The following is a 12,223-nucleotide window of genomic DNA, read 5'->3' on the forward strand; positions in this document are numbered from 1 at the left end:
AGAAAAATCTTAAATACCGACGGGCAAAATCTGTCTCTAAAATGCCAATATTCCGTCACTAAGCATGTTAGAGACAGAATTAGAGACCGATTTGATTCTGTCTTTAATTTCCTCGTCTCTAAACTATCAGAGACGGATTTTATATTCCGTCTCTGATTGGAGACAGAATTTATCTGTCACTATCAAATAAACATCCGTCTCTAAACATTGAATTCAAAACATAATAAATCCGTCTCTAATGGAGACAGAATTGTCCGTCTCTAAATTCAAATAATTCTGTCTCAAAAATTTTGTCTCTAAGCATAGAATTCCGTCTCCATATTGACAAAACACATTTATACAATTAAATGCTTATACAATTTTTCAAATATTAATTTTTATCTACTATATGTAATTTATATAATTCTAGAATGTGAGAAAATCAAATTTCGATTGACACCAAATGTATGTCATTCTTACAAAGTATCAAGTGCACCACTAATGCACTAATTAAATATAATATCAAACCTAAAATTGTCATAGACACAAAAATTCATATAATTGATTTAACAAAAATACATAAAAGAAAGTAACTAAAGCTAATCTTCATCATCCATCACATCATTTTCATTAGCATCGATCTCATAATTTTCCTTATCACCTTCTCTTTCAAGTTGAACCGGAGAGTTTTGATTAATATTAGGCACAAACCTTCCAAAAATCTGCTCACAATGCTCCATCTTTTGTTTTAACATTTCTTGTTCAAGATTATTTTGCTCAAGTTCAACGGTTAATGCTTCAATCTTAGCCTCCGTAGCAGCAACTTTATCTGATTGTACCACATCAGTAGAAATTGAAGGAGAAAATTTCAAAGATTCTTTGATAGTGGCAGCTTGAGATCCCAATCCAAATATGTGTCCCTTCTTGTTAATGCCTCCAACAACTTCCATGTATATACTATCATCAGATTGTTGGTTACTACCCTCACCTATTTGAGAATTTCTCTCAAACAATTTAGTTTGGAAACTTTCCTGAAAAATTGTAACTATTAGTATATTATTTACATTGCTAAAAGTTATAACTTAAACAAGATTAGTTTATACTTAGAGCTATAAGAGCTTGTTCTTTGTTAAACCACTCATTTGATTTTTCCTTTGGTTTATGCATTCTCTGATAAACATCAAAACATGTTGGCTCTCTATTCAATTCCATCCTCTAAAACAATAACCAACATAAATTTAGTATAATATGTTTAAATTGAAATTCACTAAAGCAGATTTACTAACCATTTTTTTGGCATGTTCTCTGGCAGAAATGGATCCTCCACTGTGCACATTATGTCTAGCTTGAGACTTTCTGTTTTGTGTATTAATCTTAGAAATATTTTGCCAAGTTTCACCGTTCCATTGATCCCTTAATTCTTTTAACATATCTTCATCAATCCATTCACTTTTATCTTTACCACTACGAACCTTGAACAAAGCATTTTTCAGGGCCAATGTTCCCCTACTATTAAAGCTTTTTTAATGCTAGCTTCATCCTTTTCAAGCCATTTGTATTTGGCCTACAAACAAACAATACAAATAGTAGTGTAAAAGTTGCAAACACAGTCTGTCATATGATAAGCATAGCCTGTATACAATTTTAATAGCATATATACAAATCTACACTCCAATAGAAACAACGATAAATTTAATAGCATATAAACACAATCTGTAATATGACAAGCATAGCCTGTAATGAAACAATAAACAATATTATCAATTGGATCCCATAATGAAACACAACCAGCACACCTCAATTACTTAATAAAATGACCTTAAAGTCTTCAAATAAAAAATCTCGTGTGGTCGAATCAACAGCACTCCAACATGACCATGCACCTTGAAAATTTTCTTTGAAGATTTTCGTAATAGCACCCCTCACTGTAGATTTGGGTTCGAAGCTGAAAGTATCAGAAAAATTACAATAAGATGCAATTTCAAACATATATGGATATAATTATATGTAATTTCAAACATAAATCATGTAAACTAATTCAAGTTCACAAGCCTCGTTTCATACACATTTTTATTTAATAATCAATAGAAACTAACTTAGAACAGAACCAAGAAACTAATAAAAGAAATATAACCATAATATAGCATTAGATACACATACTAAACATAATTTCTTGTAGACAACATATACCCAAAAAAAAAGGGCTAAATGTAATCCATTAAAATTCAAGTGAACACAACCATAATAACACATCATTGATAAGTTACTATGACTCAATTACATTTTCTCTTCTAAAATCAAGTGGAATATCAAGCACAACAACAAAATCATATACATGTTGATTGTTCAGCCAAAGTCGAAATTTAAATTGTAAAACTATTTTGAATGACATGGTAACTGAAGTATAAACAATCACTCTTGCAATAAGTTACCAATTACTTGTAGCTAAGCAAGGGATATGTGAACTCTTTTTCCTCCTATTGGTAGCTTTTGAGGCTCGTACATTAACTTAACCTTAGATAAACTGCTCAAAAATAGAATCAAAACCAATAAAATACACATAAACTAAAAAGTGACATACATGACGGATCAATCTAAAAAATGACTGATATGGCAGTCCAGGTCATGGATTTGCTAAAAAAATAATCAGCAATTAAACAAGGAAACACTAGGACTGATATGTGGTGGCTGAACCTAAGTTATGTTCATGCAAGTCCCTTGGCTTTAAGTGAACATGTATGCTCCAACCCTTTTCTTTATAGTTGTATGTCATTTTTAAATTGGAGGTTTCAAGGGTCTACATGGACTTTGTTTTCACATTCTGCATTTTTGTCATAATCTTTCTTATTGTATACCATCTAATACAGGTCTTGTATATCTTAGTCAAAATTTCACTCTGAAAGTAAGACCTAAATTATACTCAACAGTTCAAGTATAAAAATTTTACATTCTGCATTTTTAGATTAGCAAATATCTTAGTCTTAACTCTTAAAATAAAACAATTTAAGAGAAATTGAAGACAACATCTCACAGAACAAGTGATGTTTAATATGTAATGGGAGAGTTGAGGTTCATGTGTTCTGTATGGTGGTACTAAATTCAATTGAACTCAAAAACCTAACTAAAAAGATTAACCAGAAAGAACCCATGAATCAAACCCTAAAATGAAGAATACATAAATTGAACCCATAAACTCAAAATCCTAAATCATAGTAATCAAAATATCAAAAAACTAACATAAACCCAGAAATTGAAGACAAAAATCAATTAACAGTTGAAGAATCCACATCCAAATTGCGACTAACACACATACACAGAGAGAGAGAGAGAGAGATGTAGAGGGAGAGAAAGAGCGAAAGAGAGCAGTGAAACCTACGATGAAGAGCAGCAAGGGCGGCGATGAGAGTATCTATGGCGGCGATGATAGACATGGGGCTGCGATGATAGACATGGGGCGGCGATGATAGTTTTTTGTTTTTGACTGAAATAAAAAGGGGAAAATATTTGAGGGAGATAACAGAGGGAATGAAAATTTCGGTTCCCTCTCCTTTAAGACTTTCTTTGTTTTCAATTATCCCTCTCGTTTTTTTTATAGAATTGTTCCTCTGTTATTACTATTATTATTATTAATTATTAATTATTTATTATTATATTAAGAGTTTCTCTCTGTTTTCAATCGTCCCTTTGTTTTCAACATTTCACTTGTTTGAGAGGGAATTCAAAGGATAATGGAAAAATCAATTAAAATTATTTCAAAAAAAAAAAACAAAAATGTATTCCAAATTATCATGTTTTAATTTTTCTTAATAAGTATGATTTTTATTTTTTCGTTTATAATTTGGGACAAAGGGAAAAGAAAATATTTGAATTTAACAAGACAGACGCTAAGTTGTATTTTTTTTATTTTTGCAAGGCAAACACCTTGACAGAGTGAGGATTAGTGAGCGATAACTTGACATAATGGTCGTGACGGAGCAATGGTGTGAAGGGTGAAAACGAGAGGAAGCGGTGGACTGGTGTGAAGTGGGCAAAAAGTGACTTAGGGTTAAAAAAAAGAAGATAATTTTGTCTAATGAAATAATATAATTAGTTTGGCCGGACAATGAAGAAAAAATCTCTTAAAATTCTAAATAAATGTCTAGGCGGCAAAAAATTGGCGCAAAATGAAATAGTATTGTGTTAATTTAATATAGACAACAATATACGGAGACAGATCTTTTCCGTCTCTAACAAAATTTTCACTATTTTAATAACAAGTTGACCGATTAGAGACAGATACAGAGACGGAAAACATTAGACACAACTAAAGTTTGTCTCTAAAATCCGTCTCCAACTATTGTTATCTATTTATAATTAAAGAAATAATCAAGTAGAGACGAATTTAGAGACAGAATGATTTAGAGACCGAATATTCCGTCTCTAACATCGGTCACTAGTACATATATTTTATTTTTCGTCTCTGATTGTTTTTTTTGGTCTCTAATTTCGTCTCTAATAGAGAAGAAATAAATTTCGTCTCTAAATTCCGTCGGTATTTGAACTTTTTCTAGTAGTGTATGCAACAAGATGAAAACATTGAGACTATGTTTACAAGGTTTCAAATCCTTGTATCTGGTCTTAAAGCTCTTAAGAGGAGTTATTCCACCTATGATCATGTTCAGAAGATTCTGAGAAGTCTTCCTATTGCTTGGAGACCTAAGGTCACTGCAATAGAAGAAGCTCAAAATCTCAAGACTCTGAGTCTTGAGGCTCTGATAAGCAATCTCAGAAGTCATGAGATGGTTCTGAATGCTGATTCAGAAGCTAAGAAGAAGTCCAAGTCTGTGGCTTTACAGTCAACTAGGACTCCTTCTAAAGCTCTTAAGACTCAGCTTCTTGACATTGAGGAGGAATCTTCTGCAGATGGTCAAGAGGAGGAAATGGGTGAAGATGAGTTTGCTTTATTCACCAAGTTTCAGCAATGGAACAGATTTAACAAAAGAAATTTCAGAGGTAACAGCTCCAGAAATTTTGTCAGCAAAAAGGATGATCAGAAGAACTGCTTCAACTGTAAGAAGCCAGGACACTTTATTGCTGATTGTCCAGAAATGTCTGCTAAAGACAAAAGCAAAAGATACAGCTCAAAGAAGCAACAATTCAAGAGCAAATTGAAAAAGAGTCTGATGGCTACTTTTGAAGAGCTATCATCTGAGGAAGAAGTTGAGGAAGAAGAAGAGGCAAATCTAGCCCTGATGGCTTCAACTGACTCAGATGCAGACTCAGAGGATGAATCAGAATCAGAATCAGATTCTGAAGTAACAGATGAGGTATTTTCTGACTGTTCTAAATCTCAACTTATAACTGCACTTAACAAGGTCATTGAGAAACATCTCAGAGTGTTAAGTAAACAAAAAGTTTTACAAGAAAAACTTAACACTCTGACTGAACAAGCAGAACATTTTCAAGGTCTATATCAAGAAACTCTGAATAGAGTAAATGACTTTGAAAAGGGTTGTGCTGTTTGTCACAAACCTATTGATGAGCAGGAAATAGCTCTTCAACAGTTTGTGCATCTCAACCTTGGGAAGAGCAAAGCTGCTAGTAGAATTTATAATGTTTTGAGACATAGAGGAGAAGGACTTCGCTATGAATATGGTAGAACATATTCAAAGCTAAAAACCTTTGCCAAAAAGGTTGGAAAATCTTGGGTTTATTATGTTGTTCCACCAAGTGAAGAGGGAAAGAATCCTGGTATTGTTGAAAATGACAATGATGATCTGAGTGATTCAGAAGCTGACAGCTCAGAGGAACCAAGTGCCTCAGGATCTGGAAAGAAAAGTTCAGAAGATAGAAGTTGTTCAGAACCTGAAAACATTAGTTCAGATGTTCTGAAAGCTTCAACATCTGAGACTTCAAATTCTGGATCCAAAGGAACTTCAGTACCTGAAGCCAGTCAATCTAAAAGATCAGAAGTTTTTAAAAGAAAAAATTCTAAATCTCAGATGAATTACAGGACTCAGATTATTTATGATTCTAGAGTCAGTAGATATAATCAATCAGAACATGAGATTGGTGATAAATACAAACCCTGGAATCATAAACAATCCAAATCCTGGAATAATAACAAATTTCAAAAGAAAAGGTTTCAAAAAGGTCATTATTCCAAACCAAGATCTTTCTCTAACACTAGACAACATAGTAAGCATTTATGGACTAACAAGCATGGACCCAGAAGATGGGTACCAAAAGCTGAAATAATGTATCATTCAGATTTACCAACTAGGAAAGGATATGTCCTACCTAGAGTATGGAAACAAGTCCTATGCAAAGGAAGAAGGGCTTATGTCCTAGACAAATGGCTGACAAGTTCTCAAGTTAACAATCAGAACTTGAAAAATGAAGAGGAAGAATACTGGGATGACTTTATCATTAACCTTGATGAAGAGTTCTATCGCAATGATTAAAGTTGTTTCTCATACAGCATGCCACTCAAAGAAGTATCATGAAACACTCATGGTATCTGGATAGTGGATGTTCAAGGCATATGACTGGTGACAAACAACTATTTTCTAAGCTGACTATGAAAGAAGGAGGATCTGTTGGCTTTGGAGGTAATCAAAAAGGAAAGATAATAGGTACAGGTACAGTAGGTAATTCTTCCCTATCCATTAATGATGTTTGGTTAGTTGATGGACTCAAACATAACCTATTGAGCATAAGTCAATTTTGCGACAATGGTTATGTAGTTGTCTTTAATAAGGAATCATGTACTGTGTCTAAACAATCTGATAACTCCATGGTATTCAAAGGTCTGAGAAAGAATAATGTTTATAAAATTAATCTTTCTGACTTGAATGAACAAAAAGTGTTGTGTCTTTTGACCTTGAGTGAAGAAAAATGGATCTGGCATAAGAGGTTAGGCCATGCTAACTGGAGATTAATCTCTAAGCTTAGCAAGCTTGACCTTGTCAGAGGTTTACCTAAAATCAAATATCACTCAAACACACTTTGTGGTTCATGTCAAAAAGGAAAGATTACAAAATCATCTTTTAAACCTAAGAACATTGTCTCTACCTCAAGACCATTGGAACTTCTTCACATTGATCTTTTTGGGCCAGTTCACACTGCCTCTATCAATGGAAAGAAGTATGGATTAGTGATTGTTGATGACTACAGTAGATGGACTTGGGTAAAATTCCTAAGAACAAAAGATGAAGCTTATGATGAGTTTAGCATCTTCTGCAAACAAATTCAAAATGAAAAAGGCTGCACTATTTTAAAAGTTAGAAGTGATCATGGTGGAGAATTTGAAAATGAACCTTTTGAAAACTTTTGTGAAAAATATGGCATTCTGCATGAATTCTCTTCTCCTAGAACTCCTCAACAAAATGGGGTTGTAGAAAGGAAGAATAGAACTCTGCAAGAAATGGCCAGAACCATGATGCATGAAACAAATGTAGCAAAGTTTTTATGGGCAGAAGCTGTAAACACAGCATGTTATGTTCAAAATAGAATCTATATCAGATCTAAGTTGAACAAAACTGCTTATGAATTGTTCAAAGGAAGAAAACCTGATATTTCTTATTTTCATCAGTTTGGATGTACGTGTTACATCTTAAATAACAAAGTCCATCTAAAGAAATTTGATGCTAGAGGTTATAAGGGTATCTTTATAGGATATTCTGAACGCTCAAAAGCATACAGATTGTATATTTCTGAAACACATACTGTGGAAGAAACCATGCATGTCAAATTTGATGACAAAGAGCCTGACCAAGTGTCAGAGCTTGTGGAAGGTTTGTCTAGATTTCAAGTATCAGAAGATCAATATTCAGATATTCCAAACTACTCAGAACATCCATTCTCTGAAGAACCTCTGAACATAACAGTTCCTACAGACTCTGAACAACAAAGAACTGAAGCAACTGCTGAACCTGATGTTGATGAGTCTGAAGATGATGAGCCCCCAAGAAATACCTTCAAATACAAATCATCACATCCAGAGGAACTGATCTTAGGCAACAAGGATAGTCCAAGGAAGACAAGATCTCAACTAAGAAATGAGGAATCTTTAGTTGGTCTTATCTCAATGATGGAACCTTCAAAGATTGATGAAGCTCTGAAAGATGATGCTTGGATTGTAGCAATGCAAGAAGAGCTGAATCAATTTCAAAGGAATGATGTGTGGACTCTAGTGCCTAAACCTTCACACAAGAACATTATTGGAACAAAATGGGTATTCAGAAACAAGCTGAATGAACAAGGTGAAGTGGTAAGAAACAAGGCTAGATTGGTCGCACAAGGTTATAGTCAGCAAGAGGGGATTGACTATACTGAAACCTTTGCACCAGTTGCTAGACTTGAAGCAATCAGGTTACTTCTATCTTATGCTGTTAATCATGGAATAACTTTGTATCAAATGGATGTTAAGAGTGCCTTCTTAAATGGTTTTATTTCTGAAGAAGTGTATGTTAAGCAACCCCCTGGTTTTGAAGATATCTCAAATCCAGAACATGTTTTCAAATTGAAGAAATCACTGTATGGTCTGAAACAAGCTCCAAGAGCTTGGTATGATAGACTCAGTAATTTCCTTCTTGAAAAGGGTTTTGAAAAAGGGAAGGTTGACTGCACACTCTTTAGAAAAACAACTAAAGAAGACATTTTAATCATTCAAATTTATGTTGATGATATTATTTTTGGTTCAACTAATGCTTCCTTGTGCAAGAACTTTTCTAAGATAATGCAGGATGAATTTGAAATGAGCATGATGGGAGAATTGAAGTTCTTTCTTGGAATTCAAATCAATCAGAAGAAGGAAGGAACTTATGTTCATCAATCAAAGTATACCAAGGAACTTCTGAAGAAATTCAACCTAGATGATTGCAAGATAATGAACACTCCTATGCATCCAACTACCAACATGAGCAAGTCAGAAGAAGAAGGAAAAGTAGATCAAAAGGTCTACAGAGGTATTGTAAGACCTCGAATTTCCACAAGCTTATTTACGTATTTTATCGTTTAAATATAGGTTATTAATCGTTAAAAATAATTATGTGCTTGGTGAAATTATATGTTGTTGAGTCTTGGCGCAAGTTGATTTATGTTTGTTTGGTTGAAGTAGGAACAGATATGTGTCTTTTTGACCCCTTTGCGTTTTGAATTGGTTTTTATGGCCAACATGAGAGTTGTAGCCCTTTTTGCTTGGTTTTTCGCGTAGGTTTCGATTTCGAGAGTCGTTTGTTGTTGAGAGTCTTACCTTGTATCGTAGGTTGGTTTGGGAACCTTGAGTTTTGGTAGGTTGGATTCGAGTTTCGTTTAGTTAGTTCGAGTATCGTCGATTAACGACATTATTTGCTGAGATCGTGTCTGTTTCTCGCTCGAGTGTCAGAATTGTTTGGGGTTTGTTTTGTTGGTCTTCTTTTGAGAGAGCGAACGTTCCTGTGTTTTTAGAATTTCATTTTTCGCGTTAACCTATTTTCTTATAAAACGATCTAAAATTTGTCCGACGTTCCGAAATCTTTCGAACTCGGAATTCTTTTAAAATTTAACCCGAAGTTTTATATATCGGCGTGAGTTAGGAAATGTCTTTAAAATATTTTTAAGAGTTAGGGTTGAGAATCACAATCGAGGAAAAATATTTCGAGTAACTTTTCGTAAACCATTTTTAACGGACATTTAAATTCTTAATTTTCTTATTTCGCGACTTTTGTCCGTGAGCGTAACGCGACTAGTCTGTGGAGGGTTCTAATCTCTAAACTTTATGAAAATTATCTTTGTCACAAAAGTAAAAGATCTAATGGTGAGGATTCAATTTGCTTTTTGATCCAATGGCTAGGGAATGCCTAGGCTTTACTTGTGAAGGAAGGTCACATTGCTTTTTGTACTTAGCCAAAATCAAAAGATCACTTTTTCTTTCTCCTTTCTTCTTCTCTTTGCCGTGGCTTCTCCTCTCTTAAACCCCATCTTCATAAATTTTTCCTTTCCACCATTTTCATTAAAGATCAAGCTTGCTTTCCATTAGTTCTTTGCTAGCTCATTTCCTTCTTGAGGTATATCATTCTTTCTCTTCATTTCACTAGTTTTTCTCATGATTTTTTTCTTAACTCTAAACTCTATGAAAAATTTCTTAACTTGTGAAAAAGAGTTTTAATCCATGGAAAAGCTTCATTGTTGTTAAACTAACATGGATTAGGCTTTGTTTCTCTTGATTCCTTTAGCTATTGAATTTTTCATGGATTTCTCTCTAGTCTAGGGTTTTCGAAAATTCTCTTGATCAATGAGTAGTCTAATGACATTTTGTGCATAGGAGAGAAGTGTTTAGAATGTGTTTGTGAGCTAGAAAACATTGTCAAAAATCATTTGTGAGAAAAATAAAATTTTTGTCATAAAACACTTAGTGAATTTTATGAAAATTTCATGAATTTTGGGTGTGTTTGGAAAATGTTTTGGGTATGCAAGAAAATTATCTTAAGAGCTAGGTGATCAAGGCTATGGTTTTAAAAATGAAAATTTGTGGGAGAATGCCTTGATTTCTCAATTCTGGACAAACTGTGCAGGGGCATTTTCGTCCATTTAAAATTGTTCCAGTTCCAAAAAAACTTAACCATTTGATCCGTCTTTTCGAGACGAAGAGTTTGGCGTATGGTTCGTCTCGATTGGACAAGAATTGAATGTGTTATGGTCATTTTAGTTTGAAAACTATTTGGTCGAAAATTGTGTTTAAAAGAGTTTTACTTGAATTGGTGATCAATTAGGGAGGTCTCGAAAACACTATCCGAGAGTGTTAGAACGTATCCTTAGAACCCCTTTCGATTGTGTAGAATAGGTTCGTTCCTTTGGTTTTGTCGGAGAGTGACTTATGGTATTATGTGTATTATTTTAGGAAACGAGTAACGGTGTTTAATTGCGCGTTCGATTGTGTGATTGGAAACTTTTGCCGAGGTAAGGGAATCTTCTATCCATGACTTTAAATTATGTCAAAAGCCATGAAATATTTGATGTTTGAATTTGTTTGAAATGCATGTGAAATGTATTCATTTTTGGATGGTTTGTAGGGTTGCATTAGCATATGATGTGAAGTTATATGTTCATGCATTCATTGGTAGACATGTGCGTACAGTGAATGGCGTTACTAAATGTCTTTTGTATTTTTGAGTATTAGACTCGTAACGCACAGTGAATGACGTTACACAAGAGTCTCTTATCTATTTCTTTTAGTAAGCTTGTGATGTACAGTGAATGGCATTACTAGAATGTTTACGACTCCCTGCGGTGAGGTTAATTTCCGGAAATCATGCATGTGACGTACAGTGAATGGCGTCACGGTGACGTACAGTGAATGGCGTCCCAGTGGTGCACAGTGAATGACACCACCATTCATTAGAGTTTTGCATTAGGCTATGTGCGCATTTTATTTATTATGCTTGTGTGCGACTTTGTGGTAATTGCCTAATATTTGTATACATGTTAATTGCTCAATACTTGTATTTATGTTAAATGCTATTTGCCTATTTGTTACTGTTGGTGACCCTTACTTTTGCATGTATACATCGCGGGCTCCTCCCACCCCTAGATGACATTCATGAGCGTGGTGCCGTCGGCCACGAGGATGAGATTGATTTGGAGCGCTCTTAGGATTGTGGTGTTTGTGATGAGACGTTCTCCACCACATCCATTTGATCAGACCTAGAGTCTTAGTTCATTTTGCTTACGTTTCTAGTTTATTTTGAGATGTAGTACCTTGACAGACTATTATACTTATGGTGCCTTAGTGGCCTTGCGATACATTAGGTTCACGTAACCGTCTTTGTGGTTCGTGAACTAATTGTATCCCTTTTGATATGTATATTATTCAGGTGAACACTTGCTTCCCGTAAGCCCTATATATATATATATGATGGTTGGTTGTATATTATATTTTGTCTTGTGTAATTTAATTTCTTGAGCCGATTTCGAGTTACGCGCACTCTGATAAATTTTTAAAAGGCGTGTTTTATTTCGAAAAAAAAATATGCCCTTGTTTGCTTCCGCATTGTTTTTATTTGAAAAATCGGGCTGTAACATTTTTGGTATCAGAGCTCAGGTTATTAGATTATCAAACAGGGAAAGTGTTCACATGAATAGATAGTCTGGAGTCGGTCGGTCTAGAGTTAGAGTTGTGTCAGTTTCGTGAGTGTTAGAGTGTCTCCTTGATTTAGTCGTGTCTTTCACCAAACATAGACTTATATATTTAACGTTTGATTTTCTTGGACGTGGAACTCTGTGG

General features: G+C 34.3%; 2 long non-coding RNA genes across 3 annotated transcripts; one reads left to right on the top strand and one right to left on the bottom strand.

The window, feature by feature from the left end:
- Positions 1-1,082: 1,082 nt before the first annotated feature.
- Positions 1,083-3,543, bottom strand: LOC123884787. 2 transcript variants are annotated; one of them, XR_006800924.1, is made up of 4 exons: positions 3,356-3,543; positions 1,776-1,924; positions 1,266-1,543; positions 1,083-1,194 (listed from the first exon to the last, which is right to left on the bottom strand). It is a non-coding gene; the product is annotated as an uncharacterized LOC123884787 (long non-coding RNA). The 2 variants fall into 2 exon arrangements; XR_006800923.1 differs by having other exon boundaries at positions 1,101-1,194; positions 1,798-1,924.
- A 6,307-nt stretch (positions 3,544-9,850) lies between these two features.
- Positions 9,851-11,829, top strand: LOC123885223. Its single transcript, XR_006801107.1, has 3 exons — positions 9,851-10,007; positions 10,841-10,899; positions 11,531-11,829. It is a non-coding gene; the product is annotated as an uncharacterized LOC123885223 (long non-coding RNA).
- The last annotated feature ends 394 nt before the right edge of the window (positions 11,830-12,223 follow it).

The sequence above is a fragment of the Trifolium pratense genome, linkage group LG5 (genome assembly GCF_020283565.1).
Source record: "Trifolium pratense cultivar HEN17-A07 linkage group LG5, ARS_RC_1.1, whole genome shotgun sequence".
In the NCBI taxonomy this organism is placed as follows: domain Eukaryota; kingdom Viridiplantae; phylum Streptophyta; class Magnoliopsida; order Fabales; family Fabaceae; genus Trifolium; species Trifolium pratense.